This window comes from Xenopus tropicalis, chromosome 3 (assembly GCF_000004195.4).
Source record: "Xenopus tropicalis strain Nigerian chromosome 3, UCB_Xtro_10.0, whole genome shotgun sequence".
NCBI lineage: Eukaryota > Metazoa > Chordata > Amphibia > Anura > Pipidae > Xenopus > Xenopus tropicalis.
Genome location: NC_030679.2, coordinates 112,132,461 through 112,148,740, shown reverse-complemented (window position 1 = coordinate 112,148,740; position 16,280 = coordinate 112,132,461).

The window sequence follows — 16,280 nt, the reverse complement described above, 5'->3', positions numbered from 1 at the left end:
ACACCGTGAAAATAAAACAAGAGGCCACAGACAGCGCAATCTCCATGCAATGTCCTAGTTCCCAGCACCGGTATGTGTGGCTGGGTACTTTCAGCCAAAAGAGTGGGGAAGAAGGGGAGACCTGGCTAGTACCTTACAGCGGCTGCTGTAATGAGGAATTCGAGCAGGCCCTGGGAGATGTGCAAGCCAGATGCCCTGGCTGCAATAACACTTGCTGGGTTGGGCCCACTGTGAGGATAGAGTCCCCATCACCCTGTAAGGAGGGCGCCTCACCAGTTGCAAGCCCACCGCCACCACCTGCTACGCCAACCCCTAGTGCAGGCCCGGTCAGACCTGCCACCCCACCAATAGCAGAATCATCTGGGGATGCCCTTTTATCACCCACCAGTAGTTATGATGAGCAAGGAGCACCCTCTTCAGTGGCTAAATCGGAAGCCATTTGGCCTTACAATAGGGCCACAAGGGACACAGAGCTATCCCAGAAAATGGAGCCCTTAAGTTTTTGCACCGGCAGAGGGAAGGCAAGATCTTTAACCCCAGAGAGGGCTAGTGCTGCCTCATCCTCAGGGTCCAGGATACCGGTAGAATACCCTGGACATCGCCGCCGTGCTAAGCCAGATTGGCCTAATATGGTATTTGGGGGCACTGCTGAGACTGTCCCACAGAGAGAGGAGAGACCTGCACCTCTAAGGCCACCTCAGAGTAGGCCAGAAGGTGCCATTGTTTTGCCAAACACTCCACCACCTCACTACACCTTCAGCAAAGAAGAAACATGCTGGGTGGCTCCAGGCCGTGCCGATCCTGAGAAGTATAGGGTTGTGTCACGGGTCCAGAGACTGATAAACAACAAAGTGTATGAACTTTGGCAGTTCTACATGCCTTACGCCCCAGAGTGGGTTTATGATGAGGTGGAGAAGCACTTAGATGAGTGGCTGTATGGTGAGATATCCAGACGCGAGAAGCTTGGATTTGGGGGGCTGCTTGCTAAAACCCCTGAGAAACGACATCAGGATGTTGATTATCTGGCTAACATCGCCCGGGAGTGGTGGTTTGGTCGCACAATACTAAAACACAGAGTGAGATCCTGTGGGAAGTATGAGAAGGATAAGAACTTTGCACTGCTCTCGGACCTCCCCAGTGGAGGCAAGATAGATAAGCCCCATCCTGCGTATTATGTCTCCTACGAGGTGACAAAGGCAAAGTAAAGGTGGCCATACACGAGGCGATTTCGCTCGTTGTGCGATGAACGATTATATCGACAAACGATCGTATGGCGATCGAGTTCCCATACGATATGCCATCCACGGGCAACGATAATTCGGGAAAGATTTTGTCGCATCATTATCGTAAAATACCTACGATCGTACATCTACGTACGATCGATGTCGTTGCTGGCAATCGTGACATGCGCAGAGAACAATCGTTGAAAGACAAATGTCTGACACTCACACCAACTGGCAGATTTTATCGTTAAACGACCAAAATTTTTAAACCTGGCCGATCGATTTTGGGGACGATAATGTCGGCTCGTTTAGTGGGCCGACGATCGTTCGTACACCACCAACTATACGATAACTTAACGATAGCATCGGATCGTTCGGGAATCGGTCGTTTGTAAGTAAAAAATCGGTCCGTGTATGGCCACCTTTAGACAGGAACATGCATTGAAAACCCCATGCCGGTTCGGATACCCTTCCCTGATGGGATTTTCCCCCGGGTGGGAAGTGGGTCTGTTTACCTTGAAAGGAAAGGAAACACCCACCATATTTGGCCACATAACCGTTGGACTCCCGAAGTTTGAGACTAAGGATGTGACCCTTCTTCTTCTTCAGATTACCCACAGAGTGGGTCTGTTCTCATTTTGTTTACATTTTATGTTTTGGAAGCCTCAACCCTGAGGACTGTAAAGTTACAAGTTGGGTGAACAACCAAAAGACTGCTGCGCCCCATCCCACTACAACTTCTACTTCAATCTACCTCACCAAGGGTAGGACCCATTGCCTCATCCACACCTACGGAGTGCATGTCGGGAGATTCATGAACACTGGGTTAGGGTGGAAGGCCTGGATTTAATAAAGTTGATGGGTGGGAATGTGTCTCAGTTTAAAGGAACAGTAACACTAAAAAATGAAAGAGCTTTTAAGTAATAAAAATATAATGCACTGTTGCCCTGCACTGGTAAAACTGGTGTGTTTGCTACAGTAACACTACTATAATTTATATAATAAGCTGCTGTGTAGCCACGGGGGCAGCCATTCAAGCTGGAAAAAAGGAGAAAAGGCACAGGTTACATAGCAGATAACAGATAAGTTCTGTAGAATACAATAGTGTTTTATCTGATATCTGCTAAGTGCCTGTGCCTTTTCTCCTTTGAATGGCTGCCTCCATGGCTACACAGCAGCTTATTTATATAAATTATAGTAGACTTTCTGAAGTAAACACACAACTTTTACCAGTGCAGGGCAGAAGCACATTATATTTTAGTTACTTTTATACACTTTCATTTTTTGGTGTTACTGTTCCTTTAAATTGTGCCCAATAATAATTTCTTTACAGCCAAACAAGTGCCTGGGGACACCTGAATGAAGGCAGGATTGTTCCCATGTGTAAGTGTACCTGTTTTATCCCTGTTGCAGGTTACAGGTGGTATATCAAGGATACCTAAGTGTGTGCCTGAGCACCCCTGTTTAGTGGTCAGGAAGGTGACTCAAGGTTCTCTAAGTATTGTGCCTGTTATACCTCTGTTGCAGAGCCAGAAGGTATCTCAAGGATCTTTATAAGTAAGTGCCTGAGTGATCCATTGTGACACTCATGATTGTATATGGTTTACAGAAACGTAACTAGTAACGAAACAGTTAATATTTTCTGTGCCTTAAAATTTTCATTTTGCAGCTATCCATTGTACCGGATACTCCTCAGGAGAGGGTATCAGAAGCGGATGTCTGGGTACTGTATTTTTGGACTAAATCAATGCACTACTGTTTATGCTTGAAAGTGTACTTCTAATTTTTCTATTTACCATTGCTGGGTCGGAATGGATTCTTCCCCCGGGTGAATGTAGGGACCCATAGGGTTAAGCTCCCTATGGTGTTATCCCTTATCTTTATCTAATCTGTACTGTTATAGGGCAGAGCCCTCTGTACTCAGGTTACAGCTGAAACACTATCCCTCATAGGTTTAGTGCAGGTTGACCACTCCCCTTGGCAGACTATATAGTGTCTTGCACAAGGAAGTGGCTTCCTCTTTTGGCTGCATGCTGTGTTCTGGACAGATCCCAACTGAGCCTGGACCAGAACATAGGCCCAGAAGCCATTTGTACCCTAGGGGACCTCATACCCTAGTGATAAGTCGGGGACAGGGCCCCGTGAACGAGGTAAAGCCAGCACAGCCAGTTTATTAATAGCACCCTCTAGGAGTGGTGAGCATAGTCAGCTTATTTAGTAAGGGCAGCATTAGCCCCATCAAAGGAGACTGTAAGGGTTTAGTCTAACCCAGGCTTTGTATGCCTTGCTGTAGGGACCACAGTTAAGACACAGGTTTCAGGCAGTACCTTACCCTGAACCATAGTTGGCTGGAGGGGATCCGTTCCAGTAAAGGGCATCCATTCCTGGTATGCAGCTAATACTCTGCATATCCTTTCAAGTGGGTTATACTGTTCCTTAAGGGTCACATCTGCTGTTATCCTCTGTGACCATCCACTGCTGTGTCTGCTGTGTGAGTATAAACCCTGCTGCACTACTACACTGTGCCTGTATCCCAATAAACTTGTACTATAGTTAACTATAAAGAATCCTCTGGCGTCCATTTTTCTCTATTTGCACTACACACCTCAGATAGTTGTAGTTCAACTACACCCTCGCTCCATCCTAATTCTCTCATATAGCGGAGGCTCACTCCTTTGTATTAAGTGTCGCATGTAACCCATGCTCTCCCTTATACTACTAGCCTGGATTTGTCCTTAAATAGGCCAAATAGGTGTTACACATGTTAATTTAAAGTCCTTCTTAATCACGCCTTTTTCTGAGGGAGCAATGCAAGGATCTGTAAAGGCTTAATTTCAGAGCTGTTTACTTTCCAAAAAGACACTACAGTGTAAACTTATTTCTTTCCAGTAGTATAGGGCAGTTGCCTAGCAATAGCTCATTTGCCTTTGTGTGTTGGAGCATTCTGAGAGATACCCCAGGAGAGAAGGATCTACACTTTCAGGTGTCAGTGGACAGACACTTGGGGGCCATATAAATAGACTTGAGCCACAGTGGAATAGCCTCATAATTTAATTAAGAGAATATTATTCAGTATAGTATAACGAAATACAGATTATCTAAAACACTGGAAACTGTTGTTTGACCAACTGATTAATTAATTTAGCTTCTTTAGCTTTCTTAGCTCAAATCAACAGACGATATATATATATATATATATATATATATATATATATATATATATCCCTCTGTGTTTACTGATTTTGGCACATTGTAGATCTGCAGCTATAAATGTGGTTTGTGTATCTTTGCATTAACCTATCACATATAAAATAAATTTAAATGGCAATATACGGGAAGGATTTGGATATACTCACACACACTTATATAGGAAATAAAGCTGAATCTGCAGATGCTGTGATAAAAAGACTTCTAAAAATAAAAAACCATCACTGCACTTTTCTAAAATGCAAAGCTTTCATTATTTAGTCTATTGGTCTAGAAGTAAGATATGGGTATTTGAAGCAAAGTTCATACTGGCCCCATAACAGAGCTGGGGCTCCTGCCCAGTAATGCAGAATATATTCAGCTACAAATAATGATCTTGTCTAAATGGGTACTGAATGTGATTTATGTTTCCCAGCATATCCAGTATGCAGCAGTAGCGCAAAATCTTTAAAGCATCAACAAATATGGATGGAAATGGACCACTTTGTACAAAAAGGAGAAGCACTTACTCCACACAAGTGTCCCACATCTCATAAGGCTCTGCTACTCCCTTCTTGGCCACATGAATGCAGATGGCACACAGGATGTTTTTACCTCTATAAACACTATTTCAGGCACAGTCATGAATCCAAAACTGACCCTGTTGAATCCTTAGATACACAAGAGGGGGTTGTGGTAGCACTCCAAGGCTAAATAGAATATACAAATACAATGGAAGTGCGACTGATCTGGCCAAATTAGCTACAAGCACACAAAAAAATTAGGGGGATTGATCAATGCACATTCCCTGGTTCCCTGTTTCATAAGTAAATAAATATCTATGCTAGCACATGTATTTTAAAAAAACAGGGGTTTTGCATTACAAAATTATGATCATAAGATTGGTAAGAAACCTGTTGAATCCTTGTCAATTGAATAGGAGATGGCAGGGGAACATTCCAGCACCTCTCCAGCAACTGAACCATGATGCAGAAAAAAATGTCCAGTCTTCCATCAGTTAGAAACACCAGTGCAATGATGTTACTACAGGTACTTAGTAAAGCCAAGAAAGCATTCTTTCATTTTTATGGCAATTTTTGCTTGTTGAATTAGCCAATATAAATGTTTCCGTCTATAGAAATAAACGCAAATGATGCTGAAGAGTAAAGCTAGCCATAAACATGCCAATATAACCATACAAAACAAAGCTTTGTACAATATTCGGACCGTGTATGGGCTCTGAAAAACCAACAGGATATCCATGGGTGACCTATGACATATAAACAAAATGCACTTCCCCCCACAGAGGAACTTTATGTACATTTGTGATCAAGTACAAGGTATTATTTCATAGAAAAAGAAAATCATTTGCTTATAATGGAATCTATGGGAAATGGCCTCTCCGTAATTTGGAACTAACAGGTTTCCAAATAACAGATTCCATACCTGTATAAAGGACTCATTTTAAAACAGAAAACAAAATCTGTTTTTCAACATAGAAGCTGACAAAGATTTATACACATGATTGATCATAGCACATCCGTTTGCATAAACACGTACTATACATTTAAGAACATCAATCCCAGACTGAAAGTTCCATACATCACTACTATTTCCAGGACATCATTTTTTTTTATTTATGGCCAGCTAAAGCCCTTGTTAATGTCAAAATATTTTACTCTGAATTTACAAAATGTATTTATTGATAGAAAATTACATTTAAAGTCTATCTACAATATGTGGGGTATGTGAAAAATTATATGTGCCTCTGTTCCTAATGAGTACTTTTTTTGCTTAGCCTAAAATGTGTGTTACACGGACTGTACCCAACAAATTGAACTGCCTTTTTCATTTAAGGGTATACTTAGATTTGTCACCATTTATAAAAACTGCCAGCTGCATGACTGATAAGTAGTCAGTCTAGATGCCTAAGGTTTGGCTACTTAGAAACCAGGACAATCTCTAGAAAGCAAAGTGTGCTAATTACCAATCACAAGAGAGAAGAAGTATAAGCCCTTGGTGTCTGAATAAATAGCAATCTATCACTAGGTGCAGCAAATCTCAGGAGAATGCCTTGCCAGTGAACGGGTTAGAGGCATGAGTCTTTGCTTTGTACTCTACTAGCCAAACACTAACAAATTCTGACATTAATTAGGTAACCTTGCAGGGAGATTGATTTTTGCAGGACTTGCTGTTGTATCAGTGACACAATCATTATTTTAAACTAAATAAGCATAAATGCCCTAACGTTACCTATTTTTGTGTTTTTTTTTTTGAAAGTCTATGCCAGAGGTGTCAACTAACCTCGTGCCATTAGAGAGGAATTAAGTTGAAAACATTCAGGATTGGATTATTATTACCCTAGTGATATGGGGTTAGTTGACGTCTCTAAGACTGATCTGTCTGCTACAAGGCCTGTGAAAATGAAATAGCTCAATACGACTTTATTCCCGCAGGGCAACACCAAATTACTCCCACCTTTAAGGTTAGAGTCTGTACACTTGGACCCTACTTCTGGGCAACAGTACACCCAGGATCTTAATCCCACTAAAATCTTCGTAGGAGCCAGAGCTGCTCACTTGCTAGCCCTAACACCTAGTGTGACCTATGACAAAATATAATCTGATCTTTCTAGACCTGAACTTGGGTCTAGGTTCCACGTCTATCTCACCTGCCTGCCTGCCTGCCCTGGTGAGCTTCTGAACAAAATGGACTCTGAACACATGGCTGCTCAGCCTTATATACTATAGTATCTAGTGACCAAACTATAGAACTAAAATGATCATACTTTGACCCAGGAAAGGGACTTACTTCCCTTCTATATTGAGGAACCCCTATAGGTGTCCAAAGTAATAAGGAGCTGTCAGAAAAAAATTGGCATAATTAGGGTATAATTAGGATTTATTAGGGTATGAGGGGTAAAGGTAGGGGAAGTGGGTAGAAGAAAGGGTTAATAAGGAGGGTTGGGACGGACGCATAGTCCAGGTGAAGTAAGACATTTGATGGAATTGATGAAAGTTTGATTTCTGTACGCTGGTAGTTTTTTTTTTTTTTTACTTTGTTCCCCCCATATTAAGATGCCTGCTTGGATACCTGCATTCTAGTACAACAGCATACATCCTGCACCCCAACCAAAGATACACCAGTAACTGTCAGTTATGGCAATTTTGTGCAGTGTTTTTTTCTTCCTTGATATGTGAATTTTAAAAATAAGCCAGAAGTGGTTCCTGTTGAAATTAGTATGGGTTATAATTAGGAAAAGGGTTATAAAATATTTTCTGTATATATTTTTGTCCCCATAAGGCTCACTACACATGGAATTTTAGAGTGTTCATTTATTTTCTATAATCTTGCGAGAGTAATCGACTCATTGCAGTGGGACTGCTGTACAACCTCCTGCTTCTTTGTTAATATAGCATTCTCCTGTAATCAGTCAATATAACCAAGAGTGATAGGCTGCGGTACGTAGTACTTCATCCGTTCAACAGCCATTCTGTGCCCGAGCACACACTTGGGAAAGTGCATATATCTTTTAAAATGTAATGCTAGCATTATAGCTTCAAGATCAGTTCAACTCCTGTGTAATATTCCTAAATAACCACAGCTCTGTAATAAATACAAACAATTAATAAATAATAATAAATGGTCACTCTGCAATTAGATACTAGGAAGATTTAGCACTATAATTAGGAAAATGTATTATTATTTTTTTTTTTTGTTTTATTGTGCCGTTCATAAATTAGTACTATGTAGAAAAATTACATTGGATAAAGGCTAGAGTGACTAGCTCACCCGGCATGGTGCTGTTTAAGGATTCCTGTGTAATAATGCCCACTGGAACTAGCCACAATTGTTTGCATGTAAGAATTATTAAGGTGCAACTTGCACCCACAACAATACGAGTGGCGTGCAGGTAGTGCCTGTCCATCAAGTTTTACAGAGGCACAAAAGGAGTTGCAGTCATTTGCAAAGATAGCTCTTTCTGTCTGCTATGGGGGGGAGCTATTGATGGTCCTATGAGACTGGCCACTCCCTCTGGTGGCTTCTCTTAATGGTATTATCACAATGGCAGGTGGTAATAAGCTTGTAGCCGAGCTACCAGTGAGACAATGACATATCAGACTAGAATATAACTACTCCCAAGAATAGATTCTTTATTCCTCTTTGCTTCCATTAATCAAATCCATTGCAAAATCTTCTTAAAAAGACGTTATAGCGGTGTAGGGGTATGTCAGTGGTGTAACTATAGAGCAAGCGAACTCTGTGGTCTTGAAGGGTGATGATCTTGGAATCTTGATCTTGGAAAAGCATCAAAAAATTGACAATATTTTTTTACGTGTGCGACAATTTTTTGTGACATGCATCATTTTCACCGTTTCACTAATTTTTTGCTGTTTTGCACATCTTTTCAAAGTTTCACAAATTTTTCACAGAAGCGAAATGGGACAGATTCGCTCATCACTACCAATCTTAATAGATGTCAACAGGAAAGAGAAATATTTAGACATATTGTGTACAAGTCTTTTCAAGTATTATAACTCATACTTGCTCTTTGCATGACTCTACAGATTCCTATGGCTCATTCATCATTAAGTCCTTCTCTGTCTGTCTTCTTCCATTCAACAGAGGGCAGGCAGGTTAAGAGGTCTGAGCTATTTCCTTGAATTTGTGTGTGGGTGCACAAAATAAAAATGACAAATACAGTTCATACACTGAAACAGAACATTTGTTCTTGAACTGTTCACTACACTTCATATTACAAGCACTGACAATCAGGATCTCTTGTGTCTTAATCTCTTTTATCAGTCAGTATTTATGTGCAATCTGTATGTCATTACAAATTTCGTGACCGTGTAAAAAAATTGATAAAGCGCATTTTTTCATGCACACCAGTGACATAGTCTAAGCCCAGTTCTTTTTATAAAGAGCTGTGGGGTATGTTGTCACTTAAAATACTATAATACTTAAATACTTATAATAATCCCTGTCTAAGCAGTATTTCTCTCTCTCTGTAAATATCAACACACAGGGAAATCAGCTGACCATATGGATTCCTACCTGCCCTCTTGAGATTAAAAAGGTAATTCAGTGTCAACTAGTAGATGGACCCTTCTTAACTTTGGGAAACAAATAATTTCCCATAAATGTGCGTATCAGTCAGTGCCCCACTGGGCTCTCTATACCACTTGGGCCTGCCAGCAAGCACTCACAGGATCTGTTTTCTTTATAGTTACACCCCTGCGGTGATTGGATAAAGGCTATTTCGTGCACATGTGACAAAGAGACAACTCACTGTGGCTCCTCATATAGATGAAGCCACATTTTGCTGCCAAACAATCTTCAGACAATAAGAGAAACACATTATACTACTGGGGTATGTAGGATTTATGTAAGTTTAAATCTTGGCACTACTTACCAGGCAAAGAAGTAGCAATAAAACAATTGCATTTTCCCAAATCTCAATCCTTGGATGACAATGTGAAACACTTTAGGCAATAGCTGTTCTTCAGCACATCACTTTCCAAAGGGTGCATTCATGCCCCCGGCCTCTAACAGGCCACAACATCCAGCTACATCTTGTATAGGGAAGAAGCACACCAGCACATACTGGTAGATGCCTTTAAACCATTTATTGCAGGAGAAACCTGGCACAAGCTTTTGGTGTTTCAGCTACTTGCAACATTTCCAGCTTTATACAGAATCTTGCAACTGAATATGCTTTCTGATTGCCAGCGTAACCAAAACAGGCTGACCATGATACATACCATGATCTATACAATCATATAGATTGTAAGCTCTACGGGGCAGGGACCTCCTTCCTCTTGTGTCCTCGACTCTTAACTTATTGCAGCTGTATTTATCTGTATTTATTATTATACTTTGTATTTATCTATTATCTTATTAACACCCTGTTTGTATTAATGTATTCTACTGTACAGCGCTGCGTACATAAGTAGCGCTTTATAAATAAAGATATACATACATACATGAGGCTTTACTAATATAATTATACTTGTTTTTTATTGCTTATATTTCTATTTAGGTTTTTATTTCATCTTCCCTTCTGCTGCATAACTCCATGTCTAATATTACAATACAATTGTAAATAAATAAAAAATAAATAGCAAATAATAAAAGTAAACTGTAAGATAAACCACCCCTTTATCACCATTGTAGTAAAGAATAGTAAAAATAGCAGTGCTACAAATGCTTTATGCCTTGTGTTCCTGGAGAAACACACATCTTAGTATCAAGGAAAGTTCTGGTATCATATAAATCATAGTCATCCACTAGCAAGGTGTGCATGGTACATGTCTAGTGATAAGGAATAGGAATCTTTATGCTTTATTATAAACTATTATTCCAAGCAATCATCCCTTCAAGATAAAAAGTGTCAGTGGTGACATAGAAAGACTAGTGCAAAGCTTTCTTCAACTTGCATGTTGCACCAGTGCTCCAGTTAAAGCTACACTGATGAACTATGTGCAAAGTATAAGCCACACTGACACCTCCCTTAGCACACTGAGCCTACACAGGTGACTGCCTGGTGTCTAGGAAATCACACACAAATAAAGTGGTACAATGTGCAAAATTGTAAGCAGATGCATCTATTATGCTGCATAAGTGGGGTTTGCTGCATCGTCTGTAAACTGCACTGTGTTTGAATTTTGCATTGCACTGGTTTAGTAAATGAACTTTATAGACTATTGTTAAGTTTTTTTTTTACTTTGTTTTTTAGTATTCCGCATTCTGCCATAACTCTTAAAAAAAAAGGTGCCCTTTTGTTTTAGTCCATAGGCGTTTAACTATTGTGATTGTTATAAAAACTCATACTGATCAGTATAGCTTTATAATAATATCATATTGATATCATGAGTTTCTTATTATTATTTTGAAAGCCTCCATCTTTCATCCACAACCCCTTATGGCATGAACAACCTTCATGAAACCACAATGGCAAAAAATGATTAAACATTAGCTAATTCTCACAAATTAGGCTACCATGAACCGGAATATTTTCCAAGTTTGCTGCACATTAGACTAATGGATCTCATTTAACACTGATTTCAAAAAGAGACACAAAAGAACAATAGAGCGAGAAAAGTCACACAAGAGCAGCAAGTACTCACACAAAGTACTCTAATCTAATACAAAACTCATAAATGCTCAAAGCCTCATTTTAGCTTTAAAACTGACAGCTGATGTGTTTTTATTGGGTCAGCAAGGAGAGCAGTTGCACTAAACCTAAGCTGACTTTCCTGGGAAGGGTGAAATGCTATTTTGCTTTTATCACACTGAATTTCCAAGTCACGCTTGTGTGCACAAGTAGAAATTGCTCTCCCAATACCAATACAATTTAAATGACTTTCCTTCCTGCGAGCTGAGAACAGTACAAATGTCTTTTTTAATGTCTACTTTCATGTGTACAATTTACACTAGCGCTGGTATGCAATCATTGTTAATTTTTTTTTGGACATTTAACAATAAAGCAGGTTATCTTACATCTTCTGCACAGAGCAAGCAAGAGGAGTCAGAAGCACTTAGATTAACCCACAACAGAGACATCCTATGATTTTCTAACATTAAAAACAAGATGTGATGTGTGCATTCACGGCAGCTAAATGCAGAAATAAAGGAATGCATACATTAATATGCAATTTGTCTAACATTAAAAGACTTAGGGGTGGTTCCAGGGATGTCCAGTGTTCAGAAATGAGTCTCATCATTATACATAATAATGTATTACAGGTAAGGGATGCATTATCCAGAATCCAGAAAGTTACGAATTATGGGAAACCAATCTCCCATAGACTCCATTATAATTAAATAATTCAGATTTTCAAAATTGATTTCCTTTTTCTCTGTAATAATAAAACAGTACGTTGTAGTTGATGCAAAAATATAATGAATCCTTATTGAAGGCAAAGTAATCCGATTGGGTTTATTTTATGTTTAAATCATTTTTAGTAGACTTAAGGTATGGAGATCAAAATTATGGAAAGACCCCTTATCCAGAAAACCCCACAGGTCCCATACCATTAGTGCATTAATTGAAAATATAACTTGAAAGTAACTGATTACTGATATGAATTAACTACTTAACCAAAATTATTTTGATAATACATTGATACATTGGTATTAACTACTTTTATTAATAATGAAATAATTAGAATGTATTCAAAATGTATATAAACAAATAATTAGTGTGAATTGGGCGCAGTCGCTAAAAATGGGCACTGCAAAATAGGCATGGTTGCAGCAAAAAAAGACACGCGCAACAAAAAAAAGATATCTGCCAAACACGTTTTCCAGATTTTTTGTTGTTTCGTGAATTTTCCTGTTGTTTTGTGAATTTTGCCCTATGCTCAATTGAAATATTGAGTAGCATACATTACAAATGAGTACTGTTTATGGATTTAATTGCATATCCCCAATGTTGCCATACCCTTTTGTTTTCTGGCACCTACCGTATTTTAGAGAAGGGAAATGAAGAAAAAAAGATTCTGAAACAAATACTGTCCTAAAATATTTTATGTGCATTAAAAGCGAACCTGTACCAGCAGCACCCAACATATTGCCCCCCACCTGTACCAGCAGCACCCAACATATTGCCCCCCACCTGTACCAGCAGCACCCAACATATTGCCCCCCACCTGTACCAGCAGCACCCAACATATTGCCCCCCACCTGTACCAGCAGCACCCAACATATTGCCCCCCACCTGTACCAGCAGCACCCAACATATTGCCCCCATCTGTACCAGCATATAGCCTACAGATATACTTTAAGAAAATGTTTTTACTTGCCCGTGTGGTCTCCGTGCAGGGCCCTCCTCTATTCACCGGCGCTTAGCTGTGGCGCTGTGCACATGCACAATGACGCGCATGCGTATGGGCATGCGCGTCATTGTGCATGCGCACAGCGCCAGAGCTAAGCGCCGGTGAATAGAGGAGGGCCCTGCACGGAGACCACACGGGCAAGTAAAAACATGTTTTTAAAGTATATTCGGACCATAAGACGCAGGGACTTTTTCCCCCCACTTCTGGGGGAAAAAAAGTGCGTCTTATGGTCCGAAAAATACGGTAAGTAAGAATCTGCAGGAAACTCAGCATCAAGTCTAAAGGGAAGGGAAGAACTAACTGACCAGTGTTGCTCATATGCACATTTGTCAATCATATTAAGATGTTAAAAATATACTAAAAATGTGCCTCTTTTTTAACTAGTAATAGAGAATTGTATGATTCTATTCTTAGAATTTCTGCAGACCAGTCCAGGAGATATGGGAACGCAGTATGTCACAGAGGATATACCCACTGGTATAGTAAGGATTTCATACTTTACTGCAGACAGTGTTAAAAAAACCAAAAACACATGTTAAGAATAGTGATGGGTGAAATTTTTCGCCAGGCATGATTCCGCGGCAAAAATTCGCCATGGAAAAATTCACTGTGCGACAAAAGAAAAATTACAATTTTTTTTGATGAGTGTCATTTTCTGCATTTCGCGAATTGTCTGGCTAAGATCTGCTATATGGATAATACTGACAGCGGGGCGGATATAGGTCTGAGTCAATGCACTTTGCATTGCCTTTTGTTAAAGGATAACACTATAGGAAGGCAATCTGTTGTTGTATGTTGAATAAAAAAAAACATGTTTACTGTAATAAAAATTACCTTTAGGATGACTGTTATTCTAGGGCACATTTCTATTTTGGTTACTTAGATGATTTTATTTATTTGTTTTGACTTCCTGACTTCCTGGCTTTTTCCAACCTTGATACTGAAAAATGCTATTGAATTGCTATGATCAGTCACTCATAGCAACAACAAAGCAGAGCATGAGTGTGGATATTTATTGCTGCTATTATTTTATAGGATGTGTTTTATCTCTGTTCTATTTACCTTTTTAGTCTGCCATTGAAAGCATTGTCAGGTTGTTAAGGTTGGTAACTTCAGCATCAATTTAGCAGGATGATATCAAATGTACTGTAAAGAGCTTGGACCAAAAAAATGATTAGGGAATAAAGAAAACAATATATAAAATCATATATTTATTTTCTATGGAAGCCACTGTTTATTACATACTTACAAAACAGTCCCTTCTAATGAATCACCACTTAATGGATATTTAATTCAAAACAAAATTATATTTACTCTGAAAGAAGAAGATGCACTTGACAGCTTGACAGCTTGACTCCAGGATCAACCCAAATAGACTTTTCATTGAACCTGGAAAAATAGAGTCTATGTTGTCATGGTACTGAGTAACAGTTACGTTTTTGGCAGGATAAGGTTTAAATAACAAAAATGGATGTTTTTTAATGTAATGTATTATCTGGTATTATCAAAGTTTGCTGCAGGTCTAGTAAGCTATTACAACCAGCAATCAGCAAGTGACATTTATTTGTAAGATATTTGAAAACAAACAGCATTGCTATTGGTTACTAGATATGTGTATACATTGCACTTTTAATCAAATAATTGTTTTATATATAAACCACCTGAATGTGTAATGGTGATGGTAAAGTTGGGGGGTGGAAGAGAAATAATGGCTTGGGACCTCAGGTTCCATTAACAGCAAAACTTAAGGCTACAATGACACTTGTGACAATGACGTGCTTCCTACATTTCTGACAACAGTTTTGGGGATGCTCTTTTATGTTTCAACACAAAAATGCCCCATTTATGTATAAGATGAGCTTGCTGAGATGGGGGTGGAAGAACCTGACTGCACAGAGCCCAGACCTCAACTCAACTGCACAAATTTGGGATGAATTGGAATGCTGACTGGAAGCAAGTGCCCAACAGCAATGCCCAACTTTACTAATGCTCCCGCAGCTTTAAGGCAGTACCGTACATAAAGGACAACACACAGAAAGAATTAGAGCGTAAGCCAAGTGATCTGCCTGTATGTCTATGTAACATAGTAACATAACATACAGTAGTTTGAAAAAAATACATGTTCAGCTTTTTTTGTCTATATAAAACCTAACTGCTAGTTGATCTAGAAGGCTAAAAATAAAATGAAATTCCTTCCTATCCCCAAGATCAGACCAGTCTCTGTATTGACATGTACTAAGAGCTATTTTCTATTTCCTCACTTGCTTAATAGGCGTCCAACCACTTTTTTAAAGTTTTCTAATAAATCTACTATCTAATGTATCTGTGCAAAGAGGAGTCTGGAGTACATGCAGATAGTGCCCAGATCAGACTCAAACCCGGGACCACAGGGGCTAAAAGGCAGCAATGCTAACCAATTTTTGCCTTGCCTGAAGCTTATATTTTTAAAATGTAGAATTTTCAACTGAGAAATTCTTAATTCCACCATCTCTCACTCTGTTCTTGTAAATACTTATAGTTCCCATGTAAAAAGTACATTCTCTCTGAAGTTTTCTATCAAACTTGTCCTTTGGTTTCCGAAGAGGTCACACTTTTACTAACACTGTGCTGCGAGCCTTTGTATAGCTGTGTAATGCTAGGAGGAAGAGTCTGCTACTTTTTTCTTTTTTCAGTTTTGTCAGTGAATACTTTAGCTGTAAATGAGAAACCTCTGTGCTGATGGGGAATTAAGGCTCTTCCCTTCTAACGGGGAATAAATCATAACAGGGAAAACAGCCCATTTACGGCTAACAATATTGTGTCATTACTCAAGGCAAATAGTGATCCTCTTACAGAGTTATCACAGATGTGGCACTAAACTATGCCCCATTCAAGTCAATTTATAGGCACACATACTCAGATATGCTGCTTGCTAGGATGAAATTGCTGCCTTGAGAGAGAGAGAGTACACTGACCAGAGTTTGATCAGAAAATTATGGCAAACTGGCCTTGAAAATGTTAGAGATATAGAACTAAATAGTGCTATCTTGTG